The sequence below is a fragment of the Pleurodeles waltl genome, chromosome 3_1, assembly GCF_031143425.1.
Source record: "Pleurodeles waltl isolate 20211129_DDA chromosome 3_1, aPleWal1.hap1.20221129, whole genome shotgun sequence".
In the NCBI taxonomy this organism is placed as follows: domain Eukaryota; kingdom Metazoa; phylum Chordata; class Amphibia; order Caudata; family Salamandridae; genus Pleurodeles; species Pleurodeles waltl.
In genome coordinates this window covers 1,820,618,802-1,820,641,834 of record NC_090440.1, presented here as the reverse complement: position 1 = coordinate 1,820,641,834, position 23,033 = coordinate 1,820,618,802, and positions in this window count along the sequence as shown.

Genomic DNA, 23,033 nt, shown 5'->3' with positions numbered 1-23,033 from the left:
GGGTTTGTGGTTCTAAAAATTCTGGACCCATATAATTTACTTTGCCACAGCAGTACGATTTTAGTATCAAAAGACCGATAATGACTAGTACACTAAGCATGAGCATTTTCGCTCAATTCCAGCAGCGTTTTCACCTAGAAATCGCCATTTTCGTCCTGCACTCGTGGCTCCCATTTTATACACAGCAGCCATTTTTAAAAGTTGCCCTCACATAGGCTTATAATACAGTCAGATTTGATTCCAAGGACACGTACACCTTGATTGACTTTTCTCTGACCTGGGCAAGCTGGAACCATTGCCTCAGGCCAAACCTGTTTGGTCAGTCCCTCTCCCAGTGGCCGAATCAGATAGCATCAAGGCACACCATGCCATAAAACCCTTATTATCGCTCACACACCCTGCCTAATCTTGCTCACACCTGCACCTGCTCTTTTCTTCTTCTTACTTTACGAGGGGGAGGTGCCCGTTTTTATTGGGGGTCCACACTTATCTGATGTAAAATACTAGGCCTTGCCGGGTAATTTATTATGGGTTGGATGACATGAAATATGAGGTTTCATCATGACACTGTTTTTTCCTTTGTAGTGAAAACATGTGAATGACCAACCAAAATGTCAAGAATGTTTGCCTGAAGCATAAAAAAATGTATATAAGGAAACCTGACTTTGCATTGAAACACAGTCTCCTGAGAACATACAAACCGTGCTGTTGTACTTCTAGGACGCTTGTCACTTGGTTGCAGCCAATAAATTCGATCTTTGACTTGACCTAGAAGACTCTGAGTTTCTGTGGTCTGAATCAGGAAAGTACCCGAGGTCTTTGGGTGTACCCTGGCACCGCTGGGTTACCGGATCAGTACCGGTTCTGAAAAACCCAGTACCTCAGTTGGCGCCCAACGTGGGGCGATACCAGCGGTACCGGTCCAAGCCTGAGGTCTGTGGGGAGCTTCGTGTGAAAATTCTGGAAGAAGGCCGCCACTTCATCGACCCCTGCATGTCGACGTGGTCCGAAAGTCTTTGCTGCGAGGTTCCCCGCTTCCCGACGGCTACGAAGGACTGCTGCCCTGGCTATCGCCCTGATTTGGACCCTTGATGTTTGGTAGAGCGAAACGATAAGACGAGTCTTCTGGTGACGTCATCGATATTTTCAGTTAAGTATAAGTGGAGCGTCTCCCAGTCCTTAGTTGGACACTTGGTTTGGTCCTTAGTTGGACATTTGGTTTGGTATCCCTTCGGGATCACTTTGATTTGGAACTTGCAAGTACCAAAGCCGAAGGACTTGTGTATTCACGAGACTATCGTAAACAATAATCCTTTGAAGTTTGAAGCTAGACTAGTGAGCGAAGATGCCTGGTCTTAGCAGACTTGGAAATTTGTTTTGTCTTGGTTGTAAAAGGGACTCCCGTTTGGAGGACTCATGTCCGGTTCCTCCGATTGGAACTCCAATCTATGAACTATATGTGAAGCACGGAGTGGGCCCCATCACGTTTAATAAAGTATGGGTCCGCTATTCTTGGAAATAAATGTCTGTGAGGCTGTTTTTGCAGTTTTTTGGAACACTTTTGAGAAAAGTTTTCTTTTCTCTTGTAAATATGACTTACAACTAGGATCTGCAAACGGTTCTGTAAGTAAATTGCGACGGCGCTATTTATGAAAAATGGCTAAAGTGTGCTGTATTGTGTGTACTGAGTGTTTTCTGTTTATATCTGAAATGAGCTCAATGTGTTTGTGGGTCTTCTTGATGTTTTCAGTTTGTTAAGTGAAATGTTGGTTAATTAATATTAAGTAGAAACTTAGAAAAAATCCAGAAATGAACCATGTGATGTGCTAACATAGCTATATGTTGCTCTTTAATTTATAGAATGAGCAATTGTGCACATATACAAAACTGCCGTTAAATGCTTAATAAATTAGAAAACACATTCAATAGATATAAATAGGGCCCCAAAAAAAAAACGAAATTATCTATTTTTGCAAAAAAATAAATAAATTTACAGCATTTTTCTTAGATGCATTGTATTAGATGTTCACAGGCAAACTTTTCAGCTGCAGTATATGTGATAGGAATTTTCAATTCAGCCAGCACTTTCCCAGTTAAACATGGGTGGAATTTTGCATAACCTTCCTTTTAAATGAAAGTGGCGCAAAAATGTGACGCATTTCAAGTTAGGCTTATGCGCTTAGGCTTGTGAGTTAATGTATCCTAAATAATAGGCAAGGGATGCAGCTTGCTTTTATATGTGGAATTATCACCAAAAAAAAGAATAATTGGGTTTTTATTTATTTTTTTAAAGAAAATTATTAATTATGGAAAAATTATTTAAAAAATAAGTGCCTTTCAAAATCGTTTTTTAATATTTATAAAGCTTAATACCTATATTATGACCTCCTAACATTAAAATTTAATTTAAGTTATGTTGCACCGCTAAAATGACATTTGTATGTGAAATTTTCCCTTGGCGCAGGAGCAAACAAGCTCATTTCTATAAAGTATAAGTTAATATTTTCAATGGCTGACTCATGGATTGTGTAATAGACATTCTGGTAATGCATATTATGCAAGAAAATTGTAGGATATAGATTTTTTAATGCCTTAAATATCAAAGTCGATTTTGGGCAAAAGCACTGTTTAAACTGCATTTTCTTTCATTCAGAGTACTTTTTAAAGTGTCTCAGGCTTCAGTAAATGCATACATTTAGGTTTGATATATATTTGCAGGTTGTGCCTTCTTATGATTCAATGAGTCAATGTGCCAGTACAAAGGCTTGTTTTAATATCGAGGTTGAAGGTTCTAACTTCAGCTGGGCCTACTGAGACGTTCATTCATTTGAGGTTGATGAAATATGTACCATTGCATGGGATTGCAACAAGCATTTATTCTAACAACTGGTATGTGTGTTATTAAGGTTTGTGAATTATTCACAGTAAATGTAGTTTAATAATCTGGAAATAGAGATAATTTTTTTAGCGCCTAAAAAGGAAAAACATTTTTTTTTAAATAGAGTGAATTATTGCAGGTTAGAAGGAAAATAGGAAGGCCTACTGTCTTTGACAGATTCAGAGTGGCAGAAGCTAGGAGAGCTACAGAGGCTGGCTCAAGTCACGCTGCTGAGATGCTATCTTTAGTTTTCCCATAAACAATGGAGGAGGCTGTCATGTTGACACTTGTGACCTTTTAAATTAGGGCCTTGTCTCTGTGAAATGCAGAATGACCCTATGGGCCTCTAAAAGTGGGATTTCTGGTTTCTCCAGAAGAACATCAACACAATTAAAGAACTTAATTCCAAAGGGAAAATATAAAAAAAAGGGGTTTCTTCGAAAGTCCCAACATCATGTTAAATGCTCTGCAGAACTGATACATTTGTGTCTCCGCTCTAAAAAAATAAAATGATGCCTGCTAGTTGCTTTTATTTGACAGAAAACGAAGTGTTGCATTAAGTCTTAGACAGAAAATAAGATGCAGCCCTTTTCTAAAATTTTGAAGGCTACATGCCTTAATGAGAACGATTTGCCAATGAAGACTTATTTTTCACAGTGGAAATTGTAGGTGCCAAATTAATATGGAGTGTCAGTGTAACAATTTTTACTTTTAGAAAGGTAAAACTAAGGTGGCTTGATGTTGCGAAGTAACTGACAAGAGGGTAACAGTTAAGTAATGGAAATTTATTTTCATGTATTTGGTCCTATCATGAATTGTTCTTGCTGGTCCTGTATGTTAGAAGAGAAACAGTAAAGTTATATTTGACAGCAGATTTCCATTGCCTGGTGATCTACTGTCAAAAGGAGGGTAAGGATTTTAAACCTGACAAATTAAACAGGCCCAAATATTGGGTTTTGGGCTGCAGGTTTACAGTGCATAAAGTACATGACATGGTGTTGTGTGTCACCGCTTATTCACACATGCTATTGTTTTGTCTATGCTTTTTGTGCTTGATACACAGCAAGTATATCTGATGGCTTGACGTTTTGTGCGTTTTTATTATTTTTTATTTGTTTTTTGCATGTTTGTTGCTGCTTTTGATACTATTACAAGCTCCCCTGTGTTGTGAGGGGATGGTCATGACGATGCCCATCGCTACGCAACAGTTGGTTGAACTTGTTCTGGTTACTAAATTCCACAGATAATGATATTTCATGCTGTGAACATAAAAGACAACACTTCACCAGTGCATGTCTATTTGGCTACAATGGTATTGAAGGAAAATAAAAAGAGATATACAGGATCAAAGTGTGTCACCAGTAGTTAGTCACGTTACTGCCCCTTCCCTTAAAGGAACAGACAGCCCTACATTTATGTAGCCTTGATTGGACCTAAGGATGAAATTATAGATCTGTGACTCAAGGTGGCCTAATTTCTATATTACATTAGTTAGTGATGTTCTGTTTCCTAAGTAGCATATGGCTTTTGTTCCTTAAAAGAAAACCAGGTTTTCATTTTTTCCTGAAGAAGGAACTGAAACATTAGCTAGGAGTACCGTATATGGTGTAGTCGCCAACGGTAGAGTTAAAATTTGTGTAACGTTGGCCTTTGTGTATCACCTGTACTCTCGGTGTTGTGTCACATGCCTGACTATCACCCAAATAATTTTTTTTGTTCTTCCTATAGATTTTTTTCTTTTGTTATTTCCCCTGACCAATGTCGCATCATGCTTAGTTATTGAGATTTTAGCTATGTCCTAGTGCCATTTCTCTTTTTCGAATTCCTTTCACCAGTCAGCCCTTTTATTATTATTGATGTATTGTTCAGGTTCACATTTCCAGACTGCAGTGATGTACCAGGGACCCCCATGTTATGTATAATTCCCTTTGGTATGACCAGACTGGTTTTCAAGAATTTGCCTTAGGCCTGCTTCAATGTTTTCCAGCCTGACTGTCAGGGTAGCGATAGACTGGTTAACTGACTCAAAATTATAGTAAGACAAGTTTTCCATCTCAATAGGAGATATCTTATGTTTACCTTTTTGAACATGACGAATTTTCAATGTCTATATTAATTTGGTTTTCGGTTCCCTTCTGTTCCTGCTACTTTAATTTTTGGTGGGATCAGATGTGTCCTAATCATGCAAATATCAGGACCCTCTAGTTCTTGTCTTTTTGTTTGCACATTTGACTATTAGCCTGTGTATTGCATAGTGCACCTGATGCACAGTTTTTAAAGGAAGGTTTCTACATGTCCCTGATAATCGGTATCATGTGATTTCTCTATTGAGATGTTCTAAGGTAAGGAGGAACACCTAGACTTAATCATTGAGGAAAATATGTGTTTACCCCATTAGACAATGCCACTGTGTGAGGAAATCCATTCAGATAGAATTCTCATGTAGCTATAGATGGCAGAGAATAATGGAGAGAACCCAATTAAAGATGCTAGAGACCCTGTTTTGCCCTTCTGCCTTTGTCTTTGTATTTTATGCCCATGGTGTATGGCTACTCCTTTGAAGATTGCAGACCACCTGCTTGCAGTCCCCTTGCTAAAAACCATGAACTGTTTTTTTTACTAAATTGAAGGAAACTAACAACTGTGGCACATTTCCTAGGTCACTAGATTCTGCGGGTATCAAGTCATAATAACCTGCAGTACATTGATTTAAGCCTAATTCCCATCAGTGACAGCTACAGATGAAAGACGGACGTTTTGGCCCTACAGTCTCAGCACCCAGAAAGTAGCAAAGCTGGACAGCGATCGCCAGCGCATGGTATCGTACTTGCTCCATCAGACGGCGTTGGACATCACAAAACCAAAGTTTCAGTGTAAAAGAGCTAAAGAGAAGGATTCCTGTTGTTGATAGCAGAGCTGTTTTGAGGTTTCATTTCTCTACCTGTCATGAGCTGGTAACCTCTGACAGTGTGCAATCCCTTGAGCCCCTTGGCCTGAGTTTTGGCCACACACCCCCTTTTCTTTGCTCCAACGGAAGAAGGGCAGTGCACCGGAGATTTCAAGTTTGGAAAAAGGCACTATATTGTGGTGCCCATGAAAGAGCAGCTTGAGCGTCCTCTGACACTAAATAATGAGTGTTGGAGTCTGAAAGAGCTGCTGAGCTTGAGCTATTTCCCAATTAATGGTGCTTGGGTGTGCACAAGATGATTTGTGCCCTTGATCAACGAAGAGCACATTGTTTGTAGTGTCTGCCACAGAGGAGAGACACTGGTGCATTGCTTTAAGACATTGAGACTTTCGAGTGAGCTGTGGGTGTTTGCCAGGAGGGCACTCCAACTAAGCAGTACTTTTCTCACGACGAGGCCTGAATTGAGAGGCCCATGCGAAAGAAAACAACAAAAGAAAATTTGATGGACAATGGAAGCCTGCCAGAGAGGCTTTTTGAACTGACTCTGGGCATAGTTGGTTTCACAAGAGGTTTCCGTGTGATTGTATAGACTAGGTGTTAGGAGACTGATTGTTTTGCTGGCATTGTTTTAAAGTACTATTCTGTTTAGTAAAAGCAGAATAAAGTCCATTTTCTGTGGAAAGAGTACCCCCTTTTCACCTTAGAGCATTGATGAGAGTCACCACTGTTCCACCTGAACATACAAAAATTACTGAAATGCAGAGGAGCCCTAAAAATGTTACTAGATAATTTTAGGATTTGCTTTTTGGTTAGGGTTGTGAAAAATTATTATTTCATTTGTAATAGTGGTCACTACTTTCTCCCGTTGTCTATATGTTCTTAATAACGTGTTTTCAAGTGTCTTTTAAACATGATGTTGTCATTTATGGGTGGGATTGTTTTTCTCTACTCAATTGACTTCTGCACCCACTTCCCAACCTATGTCTTTTCCTACTATTGTTTCTTTGCACTCTTTTCACCCTTTTCCTGAACATGAGCAGGTTAGAAGATCAGAATTCGTAAGCAATTCTTTTGTACAGCTTCTGCATCAACACTAGTTAGTAGTGAACATCACTAATTGTTGGGTGTGTGATCTTATGCCACCTACTGCAGATAGAGGTATTCCTTATTTTGTCCTGCCACATGTGGCCTTTTGTGCTACTTCATGTTCGAGGAGACCTGTCCAGAGAGAGTTACCAAGTACTAGAATTTTGCTCCAGCAACATCTCCATGGCCTTATAAACATAGACCTGGACTCAGATTAGCATGAGAATAGGTTTATTGCCTATGTAAGGGCAAAAGGAGGGTTTGTGGTTCTAAAAATTCTGGACCCATGTAATTTACTTTGCCACAGCAGTACGATTTTAGTATCAAAAGACCGATAACGACTAGTACACTAAGCATGAGCATTTCCGCTCAATTCCAGCAGCGTTTTCACCTAGAAATCGCCATTTTCGTCCTGCACTCGTGGCTCCCATTTTATACACAGCAGCCATTTTTAAAAGTTGCCCTCACATAGGCTTATAATACAGTCAGATTTGATTCCAAGGACACGTACACCTTGATTGACTTTTCTCTGACCTGGGCAAGCTGGAACCATTGCCTCAGGCCAAACCTGTTTGGTCAGTCCCTCTCCCAGTGGCCGAATCAGATAGCATCAAGGCACACCATGCCATAAAACCCTTATTATCGCTCACACACCCTGCCTAATCTTGCTCACACCTGCACCTGCTCTTTTCTTCTTCTTACTTTACGAGGGGGAGGTTCCCGTTTTTATTGGGGGTCCACACTTATCTGATGTAAAATACTAGGCCTTGCCGGGTAATTTATTATGGGTTGGATGACATGAAATATGAGGTTTCATCATGACACTGTTTTTTCCTTTGTACTGAAAACATGTGAATGACCAACCAAAATGTCAAGAATGTTTGCCTGAAGCTTAAAAAACTGTATATAAGGAAACCTGACTTTGCATTGAAACACAGTCTCCTGAGAACATACAAACCGTGCTGTTGTACTTCTAGGACGCTTGTCACTTGGTTGCAGCCAATAAATTCGATCTTTGACTTGACCTAGAAGACTCTGAGTTTCTGTGGTCTGAATCAGGAAAGTACCTGAGGTCTTTGGGTGTACCCTGGCACCGCTGGGTTACCGGATCAGTACCGGTTCTGAAAAACCCAGTACCTCAGAGGGCTGGATTCTGGTAAGTCATATCTTGACTATTATAACCCCCCCACCCTACCTGCATGCCATCACAAACCCCAACCCCTACCCTCACACCCATCACTCCACCACCTCACATATACCCCACTATCACAACCCACACATCCCAATACCAAGCCCTGCATGTTACACCAATGCATGGACACCCATCACAGACCTGCATGGACACCCATCACCAAAGTATGTCCAAGGGAGACATTCACCCAGGGCAGACAATCACCACTCACACAAGGGCCAAGACGATGTTGCAAGCACAGTAGTAGAGAGAAACACACCCATTACACAAGATGGCACACACAGATACTATAAGAATGCATTTAAACCCCAACAGGACCCCTACACACGTCACCGGACAGGAGGTGTGTAGGAGGCTGGCCTGGCTTGTAGTGGGTACCAGAGGTACTTACACCTTGTGCCAGGTCCAGTTATTCCTTATTAGTGTAGAAGAGGTGTTTCTAGCAGCTTAGGCTGATAGGAGGTAGCTATAGCAGAGCAGCTTAGGCTGAACTAGGAGACATGCAAAGCTCCTACTACACCACTGGTGTCATATGCACAATATCATAAGAAAACACAATGCACAGATATACTAAAAATAAAGGTACTTTATTTTTATGACAATATGCCAAAAGTATCTCAGTGAGTACCCTCAGTATGAGGATACCAAATATACACAAGATATATGTACACAATACCAAAAATATGCAATAATAGCAAAAGGAAGTAATGCAAGCAGTGTAAAGTTACAATAGATTGCAATAGCAGCACATAGGTATAGGGGCAACACAAACCATATACTCCAAAAGTGGAATGCGAACCACAAATGGACCCCAAACCTATGTGAGCTTGTAGAGGGTCGCTGGGATTGTAAGAAAACAGTGAGGGTTAGAAAAATAGCCCACCCCAAGACCCTGTAAGGTAGGTGTAAAGTGCACCTACAACCCCCAGAGAGCACAGAAGTCGTGATAGGGGGATTCTGCAAGGAAAACCAACACCAGCAATGCAACAACAGTGGATTTCTGGACCTGAGTACCTGTAAGACAAGGGGATCAAGTGCAAGAGTCGCAACAGTGTTGAGAGTGCCAAGGAAGCTGCCAACGGATGGAAGAAGCTTTGTGTTTTGCAAGAACGAAGAGGACTAGGAACTTCCCCTTTGAAGGATGGATGTCCCATGTCGTGAAGAAGCTTGCAGAGGTGTTCCCACGCAGAAAGACCGTAAACAAGCCTTGCTAGTTGCAAGGGTTGAGGTTAGGATTTTTGGATGCTGCTGAGGCCCAGAAGGGACCAGAATGTCACCACTTGGATGAGGAGACAGAGGGGGCGCCCAGCAATGCAGGGAGCCCTCACAGAAGCAGACAGCACCCACAGAAGTACCGGAACAGGCACTTACAAGAGGAGTGAACCGGAGTCCACCCAAAGTCAGAAAAGGGAGTCCCACGACACCGGAGGACAACTCAGAAGGTTGTGCACTGCAGGTTAGAGTGTCGGGGACCCAGGCTTGGCTGTGCACGAAGAAGAGTGCACAGGAGCCAGAGCAGCTGCAAATCACGTGGTACCCAGCAATGCAGTCTAGCGTGGGGAGGCAAGGACTTACCTCCACCAAACTTGGACTAAAGAGTCACTGGACTGTGGGAGTCACTTGGACAGAGTTGCTGAGTTCCAGGGACCACGCTCGTCGTGCTGAGAGGGGACACAGAGGACCGGTGATGCAGTCTTTTGTTGCCTGCGGTTGCAGGGGGAAGATTCCGTCAACCCACGGGAGATTTCTTCAGAGCTCCAGGTGCAAGAAGGAGGCAGGCTACCCCCAGAGCATGCACCACCAGGAAACAGTCGGGAAAGCCAGCAAGATGAAGCAATACAAGATTGCAGTAGTCGTCTTTGCTACTTTGTTGCGGTTTTGCAGGCGTCCTAAGCAGTCAGCGGTCGATCCTTTGGCAGAAGGTGAAGAGGGAGATGCAGAGGAACTCTGGTGAGCTCTAGCATTCGGTATCTGAAGAATTCCCCAAAGCAGAGACCCTAAATAGCCAGAAAAGGAGGTTTGGCTACCTAGGAAGGAGGATAGGCTAGTAAGAAAGGTAAGAGCCTATCAGAAGGAGTCTCTGACATCACCTGCTGGCACTGGCCACTCAGAGCAGTCCAGTGTGCCAGCACACCTCTGAATCCAAGATGGCAGAGGTCTGGGGCACGCTGGAGGAGCTCTGGGCACCTCCCCTGGGAGGTGCAGGTTAGGGGAGTGGTCACTCCCTTTTCCCTTCTCCGGTTTCGTGCCAGAGCAGGGCTGGGGGATCCCTGAACCGGTGTAGACTGGCTTATGCAGAGATGGGCAGCATCTGTGCCATCAAAGCATTTCCAGAGGCTGGGGGAGGCTACTCCTCCCCAGCCTTCACACCTATTTCCAAAGGTAGAGGGTGTTACACCCTCTCTCAGAGGAAATCCTTTGTTCTGCCTTCCTGGGCCAAGGCTGTCTGGACCCCAGGAGGGCATAAACCTGTCTGAGGGGTTGGCAGCAGCAGCAGCTGCAGTGGAGACCCCGGAAAGGCAGTTTGGCAGTACCCGGGTTCTGTGCTAGAGACCCGGGGGATCATGGAATTGTCTCCCCAATGCCAAAATGGCATTGCGGTGACAATTCCATGATCTTAGACATGTTACATGGCCATGTTCGGAGTTACCATTGTGACGCTATACATAGGTAGTGACCGATGTATAGTGCACATGTGTAATGGTGTCCCCGCACTCACAAAGTCCAGGGAATTCGCCCTGAACAATGTGGGGGCACCTTGGCTAGTGCCAGGGTGCCCACACACTAAGAAACTTTGCACCCAACCTTCACCAGGTGAAGGTTAGACATATAGGTGACTTATAAGTTACTTAAGTGCAGTTGTAAATGGCTGTGAAATAATGTGGATGTTATTTCACTCAGGCTGCACTGGCAGGCCTGTGTAAGAATTGTCAGATCTCCCTATGGGTGGCAAAAGAAATGCTGCGGCCCATAGGGATCTCCTGGAACCCCAATACCCTGGGTACCTCAGTACCATATACTAGGGAGTTATATGGGTGTACCAGTATGCCAATGTGAATTGGTGAAATTGGTCACGAGCCTATTAGTGACAATTTGGAAAGCAGAGAGAGCATAACCACTGAGGTTCTGCTTAGCAGAGCCTCAGTGAGACAGTTAGGCATCACACAGGGAACACACTACATATAGGCCACAAACTTAAGAGCACTGGGGTCCTGGCTAGCAGGATCCCAGTGACACATAACAACCACACTTACAACATAGGGTTTTCACTATGAACACTGGGCCCTGGCTGGCAGGATCCCAGTGAGACAGTGAAAACACCCTGACATATACTCACAAACGGGCCAAAAGTGGGGGTAACAAGGCTAGAAAGAGGCTACTTTCACACAAGGTGCCAGCCATATCCAGTCCCCCCACAGAAGAGGCCCACAGTGATGACAGCAGCTCTGCACACCTGGATCAAGATGACCAGGCCGACCCATCAGGGACCTCTGGACAGTCGGTTCCCTTGCCACAGTCCCAAACCACCACAGAACCTCCCACTTCAGGAAACACCACCACAGCACCCACCCAGCGGTCCCACATGTCAATCAGCAGTGTGTCCACCACTTCAGGGACCCCAGGAAACCCCACTAACCCAGGAAGATCAGGGACCTGGGATCAGTGGCAATGGGCACACTGTTCAGGGGACAGAGGCACAGGATAACAGGGAAGCTGGGAGGCCTGCTGCCGAACAGGGGAAGGACAGGCCCAGGGAACTGACCCTCCACGAGGCACTCTCAAACATAATAGGAGCATCCCACCATTCCCAAGAGACGACGGGCACGGTACTGGCCCAAGTTGCAGGAGACCTAGCGGCTGCAGGAGGGACAATACCTGGGGATTAGGAGGGCTTGAAGTCCATTTACACCACCCTGGCCACCATTGCAGGGGTCCTGGCAGACATGGCCAACACCATGAGGGAGGCAGTGGCATACCACCGGGCCCCTGACATCAGCCCAAACGATGAACAGCCTTCCATGTCTGCCGGCGCTAGTGGACAGGAGGTCCCGCCACAGGACCAACAGGCCACCAGCACCCCACCCCCTGCAGAAGGAGAACCACCACGCAAACAGTCCCTGCCATCCAGGCGAAGACAGAGAACATTGCAAAGACCCCTGCCAGTAAATAAGACTCTCCTGATTGTCACCCTTCTGTCCCACTATGTCACCCTGTCCAACTTGAACTGCCATTGCTCCATTTCCTATGCCCCCTTGGACAATGCACCTGTGATACCAAGGGACTGGACTCTATCCTTGACATTCCTCCACCATCACCCCATCCCCTTCCACTTACCCCTATACACATTAGCCCATAAATAAACACCCTTGAATCACAAAACAATCTGGAGTCAGTCTGTACTTTCACAAAGGTATAATTAAAACTTCTTCGACAAACATCAATGTTAATGTTCATTTGAACATACCAATGTGTGACAGTTGTTGGACAGCAGTAAACATAGCAGAAGGCAGAATGAGGTACCCAGATCTGTGAAATGGAAAGCCAAAGTGAACTGTCAGTGTCCATACACAGAGGTTAAGAGGCTGACTTATACAATGTCCTACAGTAGTCAGATATGAGATGAGCAGTGCCGGTCTCATACCTGTGTCTCACTGGATGTACTGCATGAAGATGTTGTTTCAGTTGTCAATATCTTCTTCATCTGCCTCCTCTTTCTCACTGTCCACAGTCTCCACAGCTGCCAGAAGACCATCATCAGGCCCATCCTCCTGCAGAAAAGGCACTTGGCATTGCAAAGCCAGGTTGTGCAACATGCAGCATTCCATGATTTTATGGCACACCTTCTTCGGTGAGTAGTATAGGGAGCCACCTGTTAGATGGAGGCACCGGAATCTGGCCTTCAGGAGGATGAAAGTCCGCTCAATAATATGCCTTGTTCGCCCATGTGCCTCCTTGTAGTGGTCCTCTGCCCTTGTCCTGGCATTCCTCACTGGGCTCAGTAGCCATGACTGTCTAGGGTAACCAGAGTCACCTGCAAATGTTGAGGGAAATCTGTTAGACACACACTAACCCTTAGGGACTACATCATACCCAGACACCTATTCATACTGCGTGGGGACCTTGGGCTCTGGAGTTGGCCCATCACATAAGGGATTCTGCTATTCCTCAAAATGTAAGCGTCATGCAGAGAGCCAGGATACTTGGCATTCACATGGGAAATGTACTGGTCCGCCAAACACACCATCTGCACATTCATAGAATGGTAGCTTTTTCGATTTCTGTACACCTGTTCATTTCTGCGACGGGGACAAATGCCACATGTGTACCATCAATGTCACCAATTATGTTGTGGATATGTCCTAGGGCATAGAAGTCAGCTTTCACTGTGGGCAAATCCTCCACCTGGGGTACTACAATGTAGCTGTGCATGTGTTTCAGCAGGGCTGACAACACTCTGGTCAACACGTTAGAAAACATTGGCAGAGACATACCTGATGCCATGGCCACTGTAGTTTGAAAGGAGCCACTTGCCAGGAAATGGAGTACTGACAGGACCTGCAATAGAGGGGGTATTCCTGTGGGATGGCAGAGAGCTGACATCAGGTCAGACTCCATTTGGGCATACAGTTCTTGTATTTTGGCACGATCAAGTCTGTAGGTGATAATGATGTGTCTGTCTTCCATTGTCGACAGGTCCGCCAGTGGTCTGTACACCGGAGGATGATGCCACCTCATCAACTGCCCCAGCGGATGTACCCTATGGAGGAGAATGGTGAGCAGAGGGTCATGTATCACATAGCTTGCACAAGTGTTTTTGCTGTAATGTGAGTAAATCCATGTGTGGCGTTGTCTGTCTGTATTTCTGCCCAAATGTGCGGTGACGCAGTTAGGTGCTATGCCATGTGCCACCCTGAAATGGTGGCTGCCTGACCTGTAAGGAGGGACAATGGGAAATGAGGTAACTGCGCTGGCGTTGTGCAGCATCGCGGTAGGCGGTGGAAGACTGCTGCGCAATTCAGCATTGGTTATTATTGGGCCCTATGGGTTCCAGGAGCCAATGATGTACGCCGGTGGTGACAGTACGCACTGCCGTGGACGTGACTGCCATTTTCTATCTGTTCACTCACTTGATTCCTGACCTTCAATAGGAGAGGACCTACACTGCAAGTGCTGCTGTGACCTGTGTCTGGAAGCGACAATGGCTCGAGTGTCTGGGGAAAGGGCCCCTGCCTTCACTTCAGAGTAGTTGGAGAGACTAGTGGATGGGGTCCTCCCCCAGTACACGCTACTCTACAGTCCTCCAGACAAACAGGTGAATACACTGTGAGCATGATGCTTGGGCCATGAATGTATGGAGTGGTGTGGATGGAAGATACATGTGGGGGTGGCGGCTGAGACCTGCATGTGAGGATGGTGTGTGTGTGTGTCAGGGCATGGGTGGGAACTGGTGGGAAATGAGTATGACGAACCAGACGGGGGAGTAATTTCCTTTCATCCTATACCTTCCCTCTAGGTCAGCGCCCACCAGAACAAGGGTATTTGGTGTACCATCGCCAAGGAAGTGTGGACCCTGGGGATCTATCATAGACGGAGCACCCACTGCCGCAAGAGATGGGAGGACCTGCGATGCTGGAGCAAGAAGACGGCGGAGGCCCAGCTGGGGATGGCCTCCCAACGTGGAAGGGGTGCCCAGCGCCCCATGAGCCCCCTGATGTTCCGGATCCTGGCGGTGGCATATCTGGAGTTGGATGGGCACTTGAAGGCATCATAACAGCCGCAAGGGGGTGAGTACAGTTTCATTCAGTTGACTGTGTGCTTTACGAGGTGTCTGGGTGGGGGATGTGGGCTGTGGGTTCCCCTAGGCCAGGGTGAACTTGGTAGGGTAGGTCCTTTGTTAGGCAGGCTTTGTGGCTCTCCAACCTCAATAGTGGTAGTGGCCATCTACAACTAGTCAGCCTCCTGTGAGTTCCAGGTGTGCAGCAAATGGGGTTAGGCATAGTTCCCCATGGGGTGGCGATTTTCCTACTAACTGCTAATGCATGCCTAGTGCATAGGGCTGCTCCCTGTGTGTTGTATCGGCCAACGGTAGTGGTGTTGCTGGCATTGACCATGTGTCTCCTCTGTCTTTCCCCACCTTCTTGTTTTGTCACCCTGTCCTTGTATGCATTGGCATCATCTGGCAGAGGAGCAGAGGCACAGGAGACGGAGGGAGCTGCATCCCACATGGCCCAGGAGGGTGAATCCACTGATGGTGAGGGCACCAGTGGGACGGAGGGCAAGGGAAGCTCCACGACAGGGACAGAAGGGGACACCAGCGACAGCGTCTCCTCCTCTGATGGGAGCTCCCTTGCGGTGGTGGGCACCTCTGTGCCCACCGCAACAACAGGTACAGCCGCCACCCTCCCTACCAGCACCCCCTCCCAGCAGCCACTCAGTGTGTTCCCCGTGCCCGCTCACCCAGGAGGGTGGGCATTTCCTTCGCCCAAGGCACCTCAGGCCCTGCCCCAGTCAGCCCTGCTGCTCTCAGTGAGGAGGCTATTGACCTCCTGAGATCCCTCACTGTTGAGCAGTCAACCATTCTGAATGCCATCCAGGGTGTCGAGAGGCATTTGCAACAAACAAATGCATACCTGGAGGGCATTCATTCTGGTGTGGTGGCCCAACAGAGAGCATTTCAGGCTCTGGCCTCAGCACTGATGGCAGCCATTGTCCCTATGTCCAGCCTCTCCCCTCCAACTTCCACTACCCACACCCAGTCCCCTCTACCTCGCCTATCCCAAGCACACCATCAGACCAGCATGCACACACATCAACACACAAAAGTGGCTCAGGCAAACATAAGCACAACACACCTCACAGGCACTCACACAAGCACCATACCCATGCAGACACACCAACATCCACTGCCTCCACTGTGTCCCCCTCCTCCATGTACTCCACCTCTCTCCCAGTTTCGTCTCCACTCACACCTGCATGCACTACATCCTTAGCCACTACCTCCATCACCAGCACGCCCATCACTACACACCACTCATGTGCAATCACCACCCCCACTACCATTCACACGTCACCTGTGTCCTCTCCCAATGTGTCTGTGAGCCCTCCTCCCAGAGTACACAAATGCCGGCACACACCCACTCAACAACCCATCCACCTCGCAACAGCCTCCAACCCATGCACCTTCACCCAAACTCAGCAGACGTACACCTCCTACAACCACTACCTCTTGCTCCACTCCCAAACCCCCTCCATCTTCCCGTCCCAGTGTGTCCCAAAAAAATGTACCTACCTAACCTGAACCTGTTCCCTATACCTCCCCCCCTGTCCTTCTCCTAGGGCCAGGATGTCTAGATCCCAGCCCAGCACCTCAGCCACCAAATCTGCCTCCACTGTGGTCCCTGCTACCCCAGTACGGTCAAAGGGGGCACCCGTCAGAGCTGCCAGTGTGCTACAGACGGAAAAGAAGGACCTCCCTGTTCCACCACCTGCAAAGCTTTAAAAGGGACCGGCTTCAAGCAGGGGACAGTCACACCTCCCACCCAGCAAGGCCTCACACAAACACCAAGTGGACAGTGCCAAGGTCCCTGCAGCGGCTGTCAAGATGGAGAAGGGCCACAAGCCAAAGGGCACATCACCTCCGGGCACAATGTCACCTGGGGAGGGGCTGGTTACCACCAAATCATCAGGGATGGCAGCCACATGTACCCCAGTCACAAACGCCACTCTGACCGCCACCTGCACTGCCACCTGCTCCGCCACCTTCAACGCCGCTGCCACATTGTCAGTCTGCAGCATCCTCCCCAAGGATCAGCCATTCGAGGCTGCCGGATATGGTTGGGGTGTCTCCATCTACCCCAACAGTCATTTGCACCACAGCCTGCAGTGGCAGCATCTACGCCGCAGCCACCGTCACCTGCACCACCATCAGCACAGCCACATGCACAGCGGATGCCACTCTTTAAGACGTCAGCCCCATCCCCAGTGTGCAGCCGTCAGAATCTGCAGATGACATCCTGGACACTTCACATGAGACACCACCTCCAGCACTGACACGAACCAGCAATTGGCAGCCTAAGGCGCTGCAGGATAGAGTGTGGGTCTGCCTCTATGGAGTATCATGCTACCTGTTCCAGGTACATCACGTGGCTGTGACACACAGCTGAGATGAAGTCAACATGCCACACGCCAGGAGCAGCATCACTGGGCACAAAGCCCCCTCCAGAACCAGTGCAGAAAAGCATCCACTCTCTCTATCCTTGACAGGATGAAGCACTCTGGGCACAAAGCCCCCTCCAGAGCCAAGTGGAGAAAAGCATCCACTCACTCTATCCTTGGCAGGTTGAAACACTCTGGGCACAAAGCACCCTCCAGAACCAGTGGAGAAAAGCATACCCTAACAGTCCTTGGCAGGATGAAGCACTCTGAGCACAAAGCCCCCTTCAGAACCAGTATAGAAAATCATCCATTCACTCTATACTTGGCAGGATGAAGCACTCTGGTTACAAAGCCCCCTCCAGAACCAGTGGAGAAAAGCATCCACTAGCACAGTCCTTGGCAGGATGAAGCACTCTGGGCACAAAGCACCCTCCAGAACCAGTGGAGAAAAGCATCTACTCACTCTATCCTTGGCAGGATGAAGCATTCTGGGCACAAAGCCCCCTCCAGAACCAGTGGAGAAAAGCATCCACTAACACAGTCCTTGGCAGGATGAAACACTCTGGACACAAAGCCTCCTCCAGAACCAGTGGAGAAAAGCATCCACTAACACAGTCCTTGGCAGGATGAAGCACTCTGGGCACAAAGCCCCCTCCAGAACTAGTGGAGAAAAGCATCCTCTAACAGTCCTTGGCAGGATGAAGCACTCTGGGCACATAGCCCCCTCCAGAACCAGTGGAAGACGCCAGCCACTTGAGAGACTGTGGCTTTGCACTCCCCAGGACCAAGCAGTGGGCAGTGCACCCACTTGAGAGACTTGAGAGACTGTGCCTTTGCACTCCCCAGGACCAAGCAGTGAGCAGTGCACCCACTTGAGAGACTTGAGAGACTGTGGCTTTGCACTCCCCAGGACCAAGCAGTAGGCATGGAGCCCCCTCGAGGAGCAGTGGCGTCATACCATTATCCGGCTGAGGTGCCCCCATCCTCTTCCCCCTGAGGTGCCTGTTTTATTTTTTTTGACCTGATGCCCCTGCAGTGTTCTCTCCGTTTTGAGGCAGGTGTCCTGTGTGGGCTTCACCCATGCTTTTTGCTACCACTGGTCCACAGACATTTCATGGAACAGTGTACGGACTTGGGTACTGTAAATATTTGTATATACTGATTATTTACTGTTCTCTTGGGCTATCTGATTGTTTGAATATTACACCAGTGAAACTCATTTCGTTTGGTCCTTACGTTCTTCCAGGGGGTGACGTGGTGTATCTGTAATGTTATTAGATATGTGTGTGTGTGTATGTTGTTGTGGGTGGGGGTGTTGTGTTTTGCGTGTGTGTGCCACTCTCTTTTCCCTCCTCGCCTCCACTGTGTGCTAGGTGCAGTACTCACCGTGGTCGTCACCACTGCTGTTTGTACTCCTGGTAGATGAGAAGATACACCAACATTGGTAACACCTGTAGTTCGGGCTCCATCGCCCCCTGGTTCCTCGTTGAATGTCGAGCGGTGAGTAATTTCCCTTCCAAAGACTGTTTCCTCCGCGCTTTTGATGGCTTTAGTACTGCCCCAGAAAAGCTGGCGGATTGGTGCCTTGTAATAGTATGGGCGGTACATTGTCTTCCGCCTGTCTGTTGGCGGTGACCGCTGCGGTGTTTGTTGCTACCGCCGTGGCGTTCGGAATGTTAAAGTGGCTGTCTGTGTTGGTGGTTTCTGCCATGGTCGTAATTCCCTTTTTTTTTACTGCCAGCCTGTTAGGGGTATTACCACCGCTTTATCACTGATCGCCAGGGTGTAATGAGGGCCTTATTCGTCAAAGTTCCTCTGGGATTTGAAGTTGCAGGCATTTCGTTGTCCTCTAATTTGACATAGCAATACTTACACATAGGCACTCATTATGACATTGCCGGTAAATCCTGCTTACTGCCATGCTGACGGCCGCCAACATACCGACGTGGTGGTGGATATCCTTTCACCATATTACGACATACACACCTATCCAACAGAATACAGCCACATACAGAAATCCGCCAGACCAAATATCAGTGATAAACTGCCAGTCCTAAAACCCATACCGTTATGCCAACAAAACAACACCCACCACATTAGGATCCACGAATAATTGTGGCGGACATTCAACGGCGGAAAACCATCGGCATTACATACCGCCGCGTACAGAATGGACACCCACATACAAAACAACACTAAATTGGCCAACACTATAAAACACACACCCACATTACCCACAACCCCTTACAAATACCAGTTGCCACCAGGAGACTGAGAAGAAGAACACAGAGACAACTAGACACGACATACACCCATACACCCCTCACGCACTCCACATCACACACCCCATCACATTACCCAACACACCCTCACCAACACACACCACACAACACCCATGGCACCAGAAAGTCACCCCCGTTTCACTGAGGAGGAGTTAAGGGTAATGGTGGAGGAAATTGTCAGGGTAAAGCCGCAGCTCTCTGGAGCACAGGTACAGCAGATATCCATTGCAAGGAAGATGGAGCTATGGCAGAGAATCGTGGTCTACTCCATGGGACAGCACCCAAGAACAAGGGACAACATAAGGAAGAGGTGGAACGACCTACTGGAGAAGGTACGTTCCATAGCAGCAAAGCACCAGCTCACCATACAGAGGACTGGCAGTGGACCCCCGCCTCCTCCCCCACAGCTCACAGCATGGGAGGAGCAAGTAGTGGCATTACTGCATCCTGAGGGACTCGCTGGAGTAGCCGGAGGACTGGACACTGTTAAGTCAATATTTACTAACCATCACCCCCAAAACCTGCATGCCATCTCACACCCACATCCTCACTCCCATTACTCACTCCAACCCACACACTGCACCTACACATATGACTAACCACAATGCCAAGCCCTGCTTGCCATACCAATGCATGAACACCCCTCCCAGCCCTGCATGGACACCCATCACTCACTAAAGCATGCACAGCATAGGGAAACTAACAATCCCACAATACATCACCATACACAAGCAAAAGTTGGCAGGGCAGCACCAACCATAGAGGGGAAGCTAGGGATGTACAAATGTCATACACTTGAAACATATCACTTACATCCCCACAGGTACCCAGCCAATGTCAGTGGAGAGGAGGTGCCAACACTATCCAGTCCCCCAACAGAAGAGGCCCCCTAATGATGACAGTAACTCTGGACTTCTGGATCTGGAGGCCCTGCCTGGCCCATCAGGGACCAATGGACAGCTGGTCACGCAAGCACAATATGAGACCACCACAGAGACTCTCCCATCAGGATCCAATACTACAGCACCCACCCAGCATCCCCACACCTCTGCCTACCTGTACAGGGACCCCAGGCCACACCTTGTCCTCAAGACAATCAGGGAGCTGGGGTCAGTGGCAGTGGGCACACCGTTCAGGGACAGGGAGACAGCCCAACAAGGAAACTGGGAGGACTGCTGTGCACCAGGGGGAGGACAGGACCAGGGAACCGAATCTCCAGGAGGTAGCCCACGAGATCATGGGAGCCTACCCACATTACCAGGACATGATAGGCCAGATCCTAGACAATGTGCAGGAGAACAGGCAGCTGCCGGAGGGACAGTATCAGGGGATCAGGGTGGACTTGCAGGCCATTAACAACGCTCTGATCGCCAAAGCAGGGGTGTTGGCAGACATGGCCAACATCATGAGGTAAGCAACAGCACACCAGGGGGCCTCTACCACTAGCCAGTCCATTGACCAGCCCTCCACTTCCACTGCTGCTAATGGCCAGGAGGCCCGGCCACAGGACCCACAGGCCACTAGCACCCCTCCCCCTGCAGGAGGTGAACCACCCCACAAACGTTCCCTGCGACCCAGTTGGAAGCCAGAGACATTTGCAAAGGAAATGAGACTCTCCTGATTGTCCCCCTTGTGTCCCACTCAGTCACCTTGTCCACCTTGAACTACCATTGCTCCCCTTCCTATGGCCCCTTAGATACTGCACCTGTGCTACAAATAGACTGGAACAATACCCTGGACTTTCCTCCATAATCACCCCATTCCATTGCTCTTCACCCTGAATTTATTAGCACTAAAATAAACATCCTTGGAAAAAACTCGACTACTAGTATTTCATGTACTGAAAATTTGTATTGATGGAAACAGCTACATCCATTTCAAATGAACTGTACATAGTGAGATCATAGAAAGAATGACATGTAGCTGGCTGTAGTGATCACATCAGGACATTGTTGTCACATCACCAACATCTGTAAAATGATAATCCACAGGTAACAGTAAGTAGAGGTAAAAAGTGGGAAATTCCATAATGCCACAGCCACACAGAATACACCAATAGTCCTAGAAATGTGAAGTTGCACTGTCTCACCTGTGTGTCCTTGGAAGTATTGACAGATAACTGATGTTCTGTTGTCCACATCCTCATCCTCTGCCTCCTCATCCTCAGTGTCCTCACGGTCCACTGCTGCCACAGGATTATCTCCAGTCCCCTCCTCCTGCATGGTGTCTAAGGGACAGGTTGTGCAACATAAAGCATGCCACTACTATCTGGCAGACCTTCCCGGGTGAGTAGCACAGGTATCCAACTGTCAAATGGAGGCACCTGAACCCGGCCTCTCAGTGATCCTTCTGGTTCACCCATGTGCCTCATTATAACGTTCTTCAGCCCTTGTCCTGGCATTCCTCACAGCGGGCAGCAGCTATAATAGGTTTGGGTAGCCAGAGTTACCTACAGGTATTGAGGGACAACATTTAGCCACTCACTATCCTATTAGGTAACATCAGAGGTATAAACTAACATACACCGGGTGAGGAATACAAGGCTCACCTATAAGCCACACCCTGTGCCTCTGTAGTTGGGCCATCACATTTGGGATGCTGCTATTCCTCAGGACAAAGGCATCATGCACTGACCCAGGGTATTTACCATTGAGGTGGGAGATGCACTGGTCCCCCAGGCACACCATTTGCACATTCATGGAGTGGAAACTTTTATGATTCCTGTACATCTGTTCATTCTGCCGGGGAGGACAAACGCAATATGTGTCCCGTCAATCGCACCAATAATATTGGGGTTATGTCCCATTGCATAGAATCCAGCCTTCATTGTAGCCAAATCTTTCAACTGGGGGTAAGCAATGTAGCAGCACATGTGTTTTACCAGGGAAGACAAGACTCTTGCAAGCATGATTGAGAACATTGGCTGTGACATTCCTGCTACCAAGCCCAATGTCATTTGTAAAGAACCAGTTGCAGGAAATGGAGCACTGACAGAACTTGCAGAAGAGGGGGGACCACAGTGGGATGACGGATAGCTGATGTCAGGAAAGGCTCCAACTGGGCACACAGCTCTGTGATTGTGGCCCTGTCCAGTCTATAGGTGAGTATAATGTGCCTCCCCTCCAGTGTAGCTAAGTCCACCAGGGGTCTGTACACGGGGGTATGTCTCCATCTCCTATTCATCCGCAGCGGTAGCTATCTAAGGGACACAAGAGTGAGTAGGCTGTCACAATTTGAATAACTAAACCACAACAACAGCCCACATCGTGCAATTACGTATTGGGACAGTGTAAATTTCTAAGTATGTGCTTATTTATCCTTTGACGCAGCTATTATTGATAGGCCTGTTCACCACCCCCTGGAATAGTGACCGCCTCGCCTGTGTGGATAGACAGGTGTAAGTGAGGTAATTCCGCTGATATTGGGCGTCGTGGCGGTAGGCGGTCGTGAACCACCCTGCAATTCCTCATTAGATAATATTGGGCCCTATGGAGTACAGTTGCCAATGGGGATCTACGCCGGCGGTGACAG